Source organism: Notamacropus eugenii, chromosome 5 (genome assembly GCF_028372415.1).
Source record: "Notamacropus eugenii isolate mMacEug1 chromosome 5, mMacEug1.pri_v2, whole genome shotgun sequence".
NCBI lineage: Eukaryota > Metazoa > Chordata > Mammalia > Diprotodontia > Macropodidae > Notamacropus > Notamacropus eugenii.
In genome coordinates, this window is record NC_092876.1 from 492,074 (window position 1) to 505,384 (window position 13,311).

Below are 13,311 nucleotides of genomic sequence, written 5' to 3' on the forward strand. Positions count from 1 at the left end.
GGAAATAAATCAGCTTCTCTAAGGATTTGAAGAAAGGTGTTCTCAACAATGCTGCTTGTATTAGTTTACCTTGTTCCAGCTAACAAGAAATTAAACTTGGCTTCGTCTAAAGAGTTGTTCTGTGCCAATGTCTTGAGCTGGATATATGTCCTGAGGTCATCAGTATCAGATAAAGAAGAATGAAGTTGACAAAATATTCAACATTCTTCTTTATCACGACCTTTGTTCTAGTATAAAAAGATTATGTCACTTGACTCCCTGGCAAAGCCTACCTGCCTCCTTTGGTCCTTTGGTCTTTTTCCCTTGCAACTCCCCAAAAACCTTACTCCACTGATGACCTCCCATTTCCTTCTTCATATCCCAATAACACTCTTCTTCAATGTTTCCATCTCTCCTAGCTCCTTCTTTAACACCAACAAACACGCTCAGGTCTCCCTTATGCCAAAAGAAAGCCTCTTCACTCACTGTTAACTATGTGAAAAAGTTGGTCAGTATTCGCTGCCTCCATTCCCTCACCCTCTAATCCCTCCATAGCCTCAACATCCTACTATCTGACTTTCATCTCCCCACCACTAAACTGAAAGTGCTGCCTCTGAAGTCACCTAGAAATTTTGATTGGAAAATTCAAGGGATATTTCTTACTTGTCAACTTTCTTCATCAGTAAGGTAAGATGGACAGCACCATCCTTGTAGCCTTCAGTGTTTCTAGGCTAAAATTCAAGTTCTTCTTTTTGGCTATAAAGGTTTAAAATAAAATCTTATCCATTTGGTTTTTATGTATTTTCCCATTAGTCTTTTCCCCAAATACCTTCCCCTTTCAACTTCCTTTTCCAGAAAGCAAATCCACATAACAAGAAATTAAAAAAGAAAAAAAATTTAGGAAATCAAACACATTCAAAAAGTTTGACACTGCATGTATGATCATTGATCATATTGATCGTTACCTACTTCGGCAAAGAAGGGAAAGTGACTTCTCCTGTGTCTTTTTGGGACCAGGTTTGGTCATCCTTGTTTTACATCAGATCTTATTGGAAATATCATCAGCATTTCTTCATTGTATACAATGTATATAATAATGTTTCTCTTAATCCACTTTCACAAAGGACCATTTCTTCACTGAGCACTCCTAACATTAAAGAGGAAAATGAAGGCATTCTGTGGGCACAGATCTCTTAGTCATCTTCTTCAAGTCATTGGACAGAGGATTTCCCACCTCCTGAGTAATCCTAGCATACCATTATCTCCCAGCCTAGATTCTCATAGATCTTATATACTGACACCTAAAACGTTCACCCTTTTTTCTCACAAGGTCATTGCCTGGGTTACAATCTTTCTCTAGTTCATCAATATATTGGTGCTCCTTCAAAGGTCCCAAATTTCCAATTCCTGAATTTACACAAATCCCATGACCTACTCTTCTACTCCCTCTCAGCTACAACACAAACATGGTCATAACCTTGTTCGTGCCATCATCTATGAGCTTTTCATTTCCATGATCAAGAATGATGAATTTCCTTTACTTTTCTTCTCACCCTATGCATATGTGTGTGTGTGTGCGTGTGTGTGTGTGTGTGTGTGTGTGTGTGTGTGTGTGTGTATTACTAAGCCTTCTCTTCATCCCCACAGTAACCTCTCATCCCACCTTCCAGCAGGATTATCTCAGGTCAGAGCCTCTCCTATGGCTACACTCTCCTCCTTTCTCAATCTTGACTCAATCAATTGTGCCCTGTTCTCTGCACTTGAATCCCCTGCTCACTTATCATCCATCACATGCTGCCACATACCAACCTTGGACGACTCCTGCCATTCACCTTCTTAAGTTTTACTCACATGCTGCTGAATGGAAGTGGAGAGATTCATGGCACTTGTCTCACTACAAATTTATGCCAGCTAAAAATGTTAACCGGTCTCTTACTGAAGCAAGATGATCCTACTCCAGCTTTCTAACCCTCACCCTTTCCTACTCACTTCAGTAGCAAACTAATCATGTCACCCTCTTCTTCCTTTCTCTACTGGTCTCATGCTTTACTGTAAAACATTGTGGCCATTCTTTGAGAGCTTCCTCTTCCACCGTCATACTAAAATTAGGAATGCAAGGGGAAGGGGAGAAAATAATTCAACCCCACAAAGTCAACTGAGAAGGGAAATAAATAGTGAGTAAAAATAAGAATGTAAATGAGAGAAACATAGTAAAATTCACTTGGAAAAAGTAAAAGTCAAGAATATGAAAGGAAATAATGAACAAAATGTGAGGGATGGAGATTGAATAGTGTCACATCTAAAGGTGTTTACTAAGGCAGCAATTGTGAAAACTATGTGGTTCTGGCTCAGAAATAGAAAGACAGATCAATGGAATTGAGACGATATACAACTGACAGAAGCAAGTCAACACCATAAGTTTGTATTTCACAAGGGTAAAGACCCAAGATTTGGGGAGAAGAATTCATTATTTGCTTAAAATAGTTGTTGGGAAAACTGGAAAGTGGAATGGCAGAAGCTTGGTAGAGACCGACATCTTAGACGGTGTACCACAACTGGAAATGTAGACTAGATATAGAGGGAAAATATAGAAGAAAGTTAGAACACAGAAGATATTACCTCTCAGAGTTATGGGTAGGTGAATAATATAGGAAGAAAGAGGAGATAGAGAACAAAGCTATGTGTAAACTGTATAATTTTCATGGAAGGAACTTTAAAAATATTTTGTAAATAATAACTGTGGCCAAAAGGAGGAAAGCAGAAAATGGAGAAACATTAATTTTATAAACAGTTGATCAGCAATCTCATATGTAAAATATAAACAGGACTTTGTGAAATCTCTAAGAATAGGAGACATTATTCTATTCATAAATGGTCAAAGGATAAGAAGGGATAGTTTAACAAAGAAGATGTTTCTTTGAAGCAACATTTCTAAGGTGGAAATGTGTTTTCCCTGACCTCCCAAGGACAGTGGTTATCCTATTCTCTGCATTCTGGACAGGGGAGAGAGAGGATGGCAAAAGGGACATCATTTGACCCCCTAAATCTCCTTTTTCCTCCTCCTCTTTTCATTTTTCCTCCACCACATGGATTATTTATCTCCCATTATATTTTACCTCTTGCGTAGAAGAGAAAATTTTGTAAATTGTTTGAAGTGCCAGCTCCATTCTCTCTTTCCCTCAAACCGAACTTCCCTTTGTTCTCTCTGAAGACAATAAGGAGTTTGATGAAAGTTCCATATGTGTAACCAAGACTCCCCCACCCAAAATAAGCAAAAGAGAAAACATAAGAAACAAGAATAACCAAAAACCCACAGGGACAGCGTGGAGGGGAGAGAAGGTGTTTTAAAAAAAATAGCGTGCTTCTTTCACCTCCATTTGGCTCCCCTAAGGTCCTTCTCTGGAGGTGCCTGGTGGGCTGCTTCATTTCCCCACCATTTCTTGAGGTTTTGTTTCCTCATGTTTGTTCAGTTCCCAATTCTCTGCTTTCATGTTCTTTCCTCCTCTACCCTTTTCCTTCAAGAATCTGGATGGTGAGCCATTTGGTCACCACTGGTCTTTTTGACTGCAGCTGAGGCAAAAGAGAATCAGCCCCAACATGGGAGGGGATGCCTGTGGCTTTCCATTCTCTCTTCCTGAAGCAACACAATCATGCATTCTGCGTTCTGTTTTCTTTAGGGTGGAATGTCTCTCATTCATTCTCTATGGCTGCGTATTTCACTCCCAGCTATTGACATATTCTCTATCTGTCTCTCAAAGTCTCTCTGCCTCTCTCACTCTCTCTTTCTCCTTGTTGGTCTCCACCACCACCACCCATCCCCCAGTTCTTTCTCTTATGAAGTTTCTTTTGCTTATGACCACTGCTTGTCCTCAAGAGACCTTCACACTTTCTCACAAGACCCCTGCTGTTGTCGCCACACACACACCCGCATACCCCCACCCCTGTCCCTCATTCATCTCTAATTCTTACACACTCGTCGAGGTTAGACTATTTTCTGCCCCCTGGTAGCACGATTGTTCCAAACTCCATTCACCCCTTTGGCATTCTCCAGCTTGGTCTTCCCCTTACCAACACTGGCTTACATCACTGGCTTCAGGTTTTATTTAGACTGATGTGCCCAAGATATTTCTCCTATAGCTTCACTCAGGCAACTACTGCCCTCCCTGGACCTTTCTCTGAATGCCCAATGCTACTTTCTTAGACTAGGATTTTTGAGACTCTGCTGACTTCAGGTTCTGTTTCTGTAGTGCTATCCTGGATCCTCTTTGAAGTCCCCCAAGTCTTCTCTCTCTACTCAGGAGTCAGCTAAGCGGCCAGCCAGCTAGTCCCCAGCCTGCTACCCAGCAACCCAAGGATTGGGCTGATCTCCCGGGTTGTGCACATGGACCAGTATCCATCCAGAATTCCCTAAAGCCTGTCTTCTGTAGTTCAGGAAGAGAACTGAGACCCTGTGGAGATAATGTAGGGAATGCTGGTACCACTCAAAATCCTAATGGATTGTACTCTATACTTTCCCATTTGCTCTCAACCTGGCCTTTTGGTGACTTGACTATTCACATATTTCTGCAGCACTTGAGGGATAGCTCTAGGGATGCTTGTGTTAGCTGAGGCTAGATAGCAGAATTCTTTCTACTATTCATCTTTATCTGTTGTCACAATTCCTTCCACCTGACTGGAACCTTCCATGGGTCACCTATGACAGAGGATATTTACATGTTGTTACCACTGAAATTGGAGCTTCTCTTTCCATAAAGAGTAAAGCAGCACTAGGGAACTTGTGAGTCACTGCTAATCAACAAGCAAGCACGAATAGTTGGGAAAAAAAAGGTCATGAATGCAGAAGTGTGCACGAGCCAGGGTGGGGACTTCATAAATTACAGAGAAGCTGCCAAGACACAATCAAGGGAATAAGAGGAGACAAAAATGCTCCTCGGTAGAAGGATAGTTTTGGTGGCCCTGGTCTCAGGGGAGACTCAGGCAGAGATGCAGGTAAAGTGAATTGGCTCTATGTGCTTGTGGTGCCTGTACAGCAGAAACACCAAGTAGCCTCTGGCAAAGACCATGAATCCCTTAATCACAGCATCAGGGACTGAGAGAATGAAAGCACACAGGGAAGCACAAAATCCAGAAGGAACTCAATGCGAACAGTATCCATAATGCTGTGTCTCAGTGATGTTCCTGATGTGCTTGGGATCAATAATTGCTGTAGAATAAAAGACATTTAGAAGCAGCTGGAAAATCTATAGGAGACGAGTAGGAAGGATGTGCTTTTGGACTCTAGCTTTAAGATCTGCTGAACTTGAGTTGTTGGGCTGATGGTGCTGTCCTGAAAGCCACTCAAGAGGCAGGTCAAGGGGACAGAAAGGCATTGAACAACTCTGGGAGGGTAGAGGGGAATTTTACAGCCAATGATATCCAGGGAATTCTTCATTGCAATGGCTACCATTGTCTGAGGGACACCCTTTGATAGAAGCACCAGTTGACCAAAGCAAGCTGTGTGTCTATGGGTCTAGGCCTCTGTCTACTGAGAAACATGATGATGAAGGGACTGATAAGAAAGGAATTCCCTGTAACTCCAATTCCTGTTTGGGAAAAGAAGAAAACACTCAGAATCATGTCTTTTGTCTTTGGGGGAGAAGAATGTCCATGACAGTCAGATAGACCTACAAGAAAACATAAATTGATGGTACTTTTGAATGCTGCTTTTCAAATCCAAGAGGAAGAAAATACTGATGATATTTCATCCAGTCCTTCTTACAGAAACTCTTACAATGATGCTTGCTCCATAAGGTCTGTCAACAATGGATTGACGTTAGGTATGGGGAGTTGTAATTAGTCAAATATTCAAATAATTATCCTTATGATTATAATTTCATAATGATCATATGATATATGATTATAATAGTCGTACAGAGTACTCTCTATGTTTGGTTAGGAGCAGTGTAGAGACATATGTGGTCAAAATTATTAAACTCAACCTCTAAGACCTGAGTTGAATCCAATTTCTTAAGTAACATTTTTGCTTTGGGAAACATCAATCATTATTAACCATCCAGTTACCAAGCATTTATTAATTGCTTGATAAGAGCCAAGGACTGAAATAAGTGTTGTATATAGAAAAACATAAATAAACCTTTTCCTCACTTAGGATGGCAATAAATAAAGAAACATATACATTAATAAGGATACATTGAAGAAATTGGTGCCCTGTGCAGGCAGCTCGGTAAGCTCAGAGAGATCCAATTATTCTAGTCTTCCCTACAGGCACAGAATGCAATGGGTTTCTAGTTTGTGACAATGCCAGAGTTGTTTTATGTTTCTATATATGCTTGTATTTCTTTCTCCCCTGTGGTGTGTTCATCCTTCGTTAACAAAGAAGACCATGCCATCAGAGAAATAATGACATGACTTGCACTTGACTTTGTTTTTTGAGTGAGGAGGGTTGTGCAGGTCACCAGCCTCACTTCTCCTCCAGAGCCATCTGAATCCAGTGACCAGGTATTCATCAGGATGCCTGGAGATGACCCAGGAGGAGGCAGCTGGGGTTAAGTGACTTGCCCAAGGTCACACAGCTAGTGAGAGTCAATTGTGTGAGGTGAGATTTGAACTCAGGTCCTCCTGACTCCTGCACTGGTGCTCTATCTACTGCACCACCTAGCTGCCCATTCCCTGTGATAATGGACCAGAAAAAAGACTTCTCAGTTCTAAGGACTGTTTCCATTTCTTTAGTAATCTCCTGAAGCGGCTATCAGAAAATATTACAAATCAAAAGTACTCAATACCTGAGGAAAGAAGGAAAGGGAAAGGGAAAGGAGAAAGTGAAAGATATACCCACCTGAATGAAGAATTCCAGAAAGTAGCAAGAAGAAATAAGAAGCAGTGCAGGTTGTTCCTAGGACATTTTGTATTTGTCCTTTGTTTCTTAAAAAAGACCATGACATCAAGGAATGAGGACATGACTTGCAATTGAAATGCCAGATGAATCATATAGATAATATGTTCTCTGGGAGTTTAGAGGAAGTGCAATGTAGATGGGATATTTGAGGAACTGTAGGAGCTGGACTGTGAATAGAAGGGAGACATCCTATACTAGAGAAGAGAGATCATCTCAGGAAGTTGTACGAACCAAGTCACCAGCTGGTTCAATGGCTGACTGAGTGAATGAAGGAATGATTGAATTAATGAATGCATGAAGAAACATTTAGGAAGTCAAGGACCATTCTAAGCCCTAGGGATACAAATAAAAAAGGAGAAGTCCCTCTTCTCAAAGGAGTTTACAATCTGAACGGCGTGATGACATATGGGGGGCAGGAGGTGATCCTAGAGAAGGGAGTTTTGGTCTGAAAAGTCAGAGGAATGATGAGAGGAGCCATGTGGCAATTCCAGTGATTTCCAGGAAAGATGGTGAGAGTAAATTGATATCCTGCTGCCTGACATATTTATTCAATTTAAATTGAGCCCAAAGACTGTCTAGGAAGGCTGTACTGACCCTCCTCTTTCTTCAACTCTCTGTATTATTCACACCATTTCTACTTTCTCTTTCTACCACATTCATTCTCACCCCTCTCAGGGGTGCATGTGGAGTCTTTGGTCAGGTGTGTCTCTTGTTGCCGTGGTATGCAGCTATTTTCAAGGGGAATCAATCCAAAGATGGTTGGACAGAAATGCAAACAATTTTGAAAAGAAATATTGCAAGAGGAGAGAGGTGTAAATGATATAAGAACAGCAAATACTATCCTTTTTTCTTGATTCCACAAAAGACTCTGCAATCTTCCACTCATCTTGATCTCAGTCTGAATTACTCTTCTCACTCCTTAAGGAAATTTGGAAGGCTATCTGCCCTGGGGAGATCACAAATCCTAGTAATACCTGGGATGTGTCTCTTAAGTGGAGAAAAGAACTCAGGTGTGGTTCACTGCTCTGAAGGCATCCCAAACCAAACATCCTTTCATGCTCGGGCTTCTGGTTCCCTCCTTAACGCAGAAGAGTTGAGGAAAGGAAACAGAATGCCATATCCAATACTAATCTTTGTGAATCCCATTACTTGACTCTCTGGATCAAATCCCAGGTCCATGTCTTTCTCCCCAAGGTCCTTCCTAGGAAATTGTGTCCAAGATCACATGGCTAACTCATTGGATCTTTCCATATTTAAATGGAAAACTCTGACTCTGAAATCTGTCTCTACCCTGAACCACCCTTAAGGAACTTGACCATGTAACACTGTCAATAATGTTAATGATGGGAAGAAACGCTGAAATGACTTCCATCTGGTAAAAATGCCTCCCATGTTCCCTGTAAGCCTCTATGTCTGATATAGTACCATCCTGTTTAGACTTTGACTGGGGAAACTTCAGCAGAAACTAAATGTTTCTCCCTTTCTTCATCTCTCAACTTGTGTATTTTGGATCCTCTGTCTAGTTAAGACAACAAAGCCACCATTACTTTAGAAAAAGTAGACCCTTTAGGATATGAAGTTTCATACCTCTTCTTCCAGAGAACTTGAAAGGATCGGAAATTATCTAGAGAGGCCTTTGGTGGGTTTCTGTGACAATCCCCTACTTTCCTGATTTGCTGAGTTACGTGAAGTTGATAAGGGCTCCTCCAAACTTAAAATCTAGCTGGGATGCCCCAGTCGAAGAATGTCAACTGAACTTTCTTAATCTCCCTTAAACCCTAGACCAGACTTACCTTTCTGGGGAGTTTGGTTCCACTTCTTGGATTGAGAGACTTCTAACTGTTCTGATGCATTGTGGGGATAGTAGTTGTATTGAGGGAGACCAAGCAAGAGCATTATATATGACACTCTGTCCAGAGGAGGAGAAAAAATGTTAAAGGATTGAATTCGCATCATTGAACACAGGACTCACACTTAATGTTCTCCATCTTACAACAAGGAAATGTGTGAATGCAGAGTCTCTTTTTCCACCTAGACAAAAAGTAGGTATTTGTATGGGGAAAAAACACAAGAACGAGAGAGGTAGACAAGTCATGTGGCCAAGACGAGGAGAGGACATAGGTAGTATATGGTTTCATGGCCTGTCCTAGGAGTTCCCACATTGCTGAGAAATTTATTCTTGTGCTACAAATTTACCTGTCTATCTTCAGGTTAAAAATGTGCCAGGTATAAAAACTACATGGAATGACTGTATGAACTGATGCCATGTGCATTAGCCTGACTATACACACACAGAGAGAAGCACGCATGCACATGTACACACATGCATACACACATATGTATATATGTGTATGTGAATGTATGCATATACATATATGTTATACAGTTGGTCATAAATATGTTTAGGGTCCCAAATCTGGGCGGGGATTGATTCATGAATGTTTAGTCATTCTGTTACATTTCACATTGTCCTTTCCCCCAAAACCATGTTTTGTCCCATTAAAAATCTTACTTTCTTCCTCCAAAGTCATGTATTCTCTGCAACATGACATGATTCACTGAATCCCTTCATTGTAATTCCTGCATTGAAACAGTCACAGACTTGTCTGTCTTGTGAAGGGACTTGAGCACAGAATCAAACTTTGTCATTTTGGACAATTAAAAGAGTAACTAGGTACAAAGCAGAAATAGATACATTTGCCCTTGATTAGATGCAACTGGGAATAAAATATGTCCAATCCATCAAAGGGTCTTGGGAGAAGAACAGGACAATATGGATGATAAGCCATATCATTCCCTTTGCTTCATTCCCAAGGAAGAACATGCTAACAAAACACTGGAGTCAGCATCCTAGTCACCGCTTCCCTCTAAACTTCACTGTTGTTTTAGTCCTGCCCAGAGAAGCTGAGCTCCACGTCACGATGGGGCTTATCCAAGGAACAGTTTTTTCCAACTTCTATTCTAAAGGTGATGTCTCTTTCAAGGGACTGTAGATGTTGACCCAAAAGGAATAAGGGAAATATATGATCATTTCCTCTTTTCAGATTCGGGTTAGGGTTATGTTAGACACAGAAAAGGGTTAGAACTACAGGTCCTGTTGTGCATATGCAGAGTTTTCTTCATCATCATCATCATCATCAAAAGTAATAATAACACTGGCTAGCTCCTATATTGCGTTTTAAAGTTTGCAAAAGCCTTTAGGCAAAGTGCCAAGTAAAGTCTCAGAAGCCTGGACAGGTTGAAGGGCCCAAGTTCTCAAGAGCTTTAAATGACAAAGACCTTCATACTTCATCCTGAGGGTGATAGCTCCTTATTATTGGAGTTTATCAAATATGATGTTGTTCAGTCATTTCAGTCGCAGCTGACTCTTTGTGACCCCATTTGGGGTTCTCTTGGCAATGATACTTGGCTGGTTTGGCGTGTCCTTATCAAGCTCATTTTACAGATGGGGAAACTGAGGCAAACAGGCTTAAGTGACTTGCCCAGGGTCATACAGATAATAAGCATTATGAGCTCTCTCCACTGTACCGCCTAGCTCCATCTCATGGAATATATAGGCTACCACAACCACCACAACAGAAATGTTCAGGAATGCAAGAGGAACCATAGTTGCCAACTGGTTTTGGAGAGAGTTTTTTCTAATGCAAGGAGTAAAGAAGATCACAAAACCTTAAAAAAAATTAAAACCTCTTGCATGAACAAAATCAACGCGATCATAATAAAAAGAAAAGCTATCATGGGGAGCATATTTTCACATAAACATCCCTATAAATAGATATCCAAGACAGACAATATGCTGAGTCAGCAAACGTTTGAGTATCTACTGGGTAGCACGCACTGGGCATACAAATAGAAGCGCATTAAACGGTCCCTGTTCTCAAGAACCTTCAATTATACTGGACACAAACAGGTCAATCGAAGTCTATCCATAGGCATGACCCTAGCCCTAATGTAGTGGTGTAATGGTGAGAGTGGGTTCAAGTCCTACCACTGGCACATAGTGGCTCCATGACCATGGACGAGTCATTTAAGCTTCTGGTGTCTGAGGCAATACTCCACATTGCAGGACACAGGCCAGTTGCACTGGTAGAGGGCACGGCCTCAGCAGGAGTGCCTTACAACAATGTACTGACAGGCTGAAACTGAAGAAGATGAAGAATTCTTTCCTAAAAGGTAAGAGGAGCAAATGTTATATTTCTGAAAGAAGAAATGCACATAATGATCACAGATCTCGGGTAACCCAAATGGTGGAGCTCCAGCCACCATTATCACACCAGTGTTTTCCTTCTAAATATATTCAGGAAATGGCAAAGCCTCATGTTTTCCTACTATACCTGTGCCTCTCCTGCTGTTCTGGGTAGGGCTAGAAAAGGAGAGGCATGACTAAGTGTTTCTACAAAGATATGGACTTTAAAGCCCAAGACAGGAAGCCCTTTGTATCTAGTAATCTCCAGGCCAGACTCTGCCCTGACATGGGCTTCCCAATGCCCAGGCAGAAAATCTCAGGATGCTTCTCAACCCCTTCACTAGAGCAGCTCCCTTACCCCCCCAACCTGTGCTTTCTCCTGATCACACAGGCATCATGTGACTTTCAAACTGACTCCTAAAACCGCACCCAGAACATGCACAATTGCTGCCCACTGACTTGGAGAGTTTCTATTCCTGTTCCTCTCCTCTGAGGATGTCAAGGCATCCCTTCTGTTAATCCAGGAAATAGGAAGTGATTCTTGGGGAACTTCAAAAGCAGATCTTGTGGCACCAATTATGCCATTAGGAGTTTGGGAAAGGATTAAAATATCTAATGAGAATGATGATAATCTTCCTTTTCTCACTGTAGCATGAGTGAGTCTTTGAACAATTAGGAAAAAAATCTAATGAGGATCTAATACTATAGACAAAGGTGAATGCAAGGAGGCTCAGTGGCGGGACTGGGAGAGGTTGGAGTCAGATTTCAGAGAAGTGTCTCTAATCAGAAGCTTCTCCAACGACCTGAGAAGATGCATGGCAGCTTCATCACCAGTGGCTCCTTTAGATGAATTCCTCAAAGATCTCTATCCAAAAAGACATCTTCATTTCCTCCACTCTCATCTTATCTTAATCTGGCTGGCCCAGCTGGCTGTGTATTCTCCTCAGAGCAGCCTCAGGGATACGAAGGTCAATTCCTGAACATGCAGTTCTGCTCAGGAAAGTCAAACTACAGAGTGGAAACAATAGGCAGGATACTTGGGAAATATGAGTTCACTGGGATGTTCCAGGTGTGGTGATAGCTGAAGAAAGAAGACAATTGCCCATGTGGAGGGGAGACCCAGAACAAAAGGGAATTGAGGAGCTCCCCACAAGCTTTGCTTGCTCCATAATTCTGAGAAGGACTTCTCTTTCTCGATGTCATGAGCACATGAATGTCTATGCTATTAGTTTGGAGAATATTAATTTTTCTTAAATTAAAAATCATCTTTTTCCAATTTTCATAAGAAATACGAAAAACAGGAGAGTGGAGAAAACAGTGACCTGAGCTCTCAAGCAAACCCCTAGGAACAATTTGAAATAAGGCTTCAAAATAAATTCTGGAGTGGCAGAAGGCACAAAAGGATCAGGTGAAACAATCTTCCAGAATAAGACAATTTGGAAGGGTGAGCACACTCCAGCACAAGCCACACCCCAACAGCCCAACAGTGGGCCTTTGGGGTAACTAAATCAGTAATGATAGCGGTTATTCCCAGACCTCTCAAACTACAGATGATAAGGGGATCAGACACCTGGTCAGAAGGAGATTACAGGGGCACAGGACTCTGTTGTACTGTTCATATTGGAATATGGGTTGCAGTCCTGGGTCTCAGTTCCAGAGGAAGGAGGATCAGGGGGACACCAGAGCTTGTGGGCACAAGGGAGCTGGGACCAAGGGAGCTGGTCACAGTTCCAGAGCAGAAGAGTGCTTATGGTCACTCAAAGACAAGAGCAAAGGGAAGAAAGTAGTATATACACCTCTCCCTAAATCACACCACCTTAGAAGAACCAAAAACTTACAGGTCCCCAAAATTATCTCTGAAAATAGTTGAAACCTGAAGCTTGGAACAGTGTTCACTCCACTCAGAAGCAGAGCCTCACTTAAGCATAGAGCTAAGTCAAGAAGCTGCATACTCTTTGATCCAGTAATACCATTACTAGGAATAGATGCTCACAAAAAAGTTGACTGAAATTTTCCAGGTTATATGGCAAAAGAAGGTTATCCCCAAGGAGTTCAAGGTTGCCTCCATTATCCATCTCTTTAAGGGTAAAGGGAATAGATTGTCCTGTGACAGTCACAGGGGGATCTCTCTCACACATTGCTGGAAAAATTCTTGCTAGAGTCTTCCTGCATAGGCTGATCCTTGACCTGGAAGATGGTCATACACCTGAGAGCCAATGTGGCTTCAGAAAGGGCTGAGGAACAGTCAATA

At 41.6% G+C, this 13,311-nt stretch overlaps 1 protein-coding gene and 1 pseudogene across 1 annotated transcript in view; one reads left to right on the forward strand and one right to left on the reverse strand.

Moving 5' to 3' along the window:
- Nucleotides 1–13,311, forward strand: part of LOC140508088 (BOLA class I histocompatibility antigen, alpha chain BL3-7-like) — a 104,349-nt gene that overhangs the window by 70,078 nt on the left and 20,960 nt on the right. The window lies entirely within an intron of this gene.
- LOC140503143 (vomeronasal type-1 receptor 4-like) lies at nt 4,689–5,595 on the reverse strand (annotated as a pseudogene).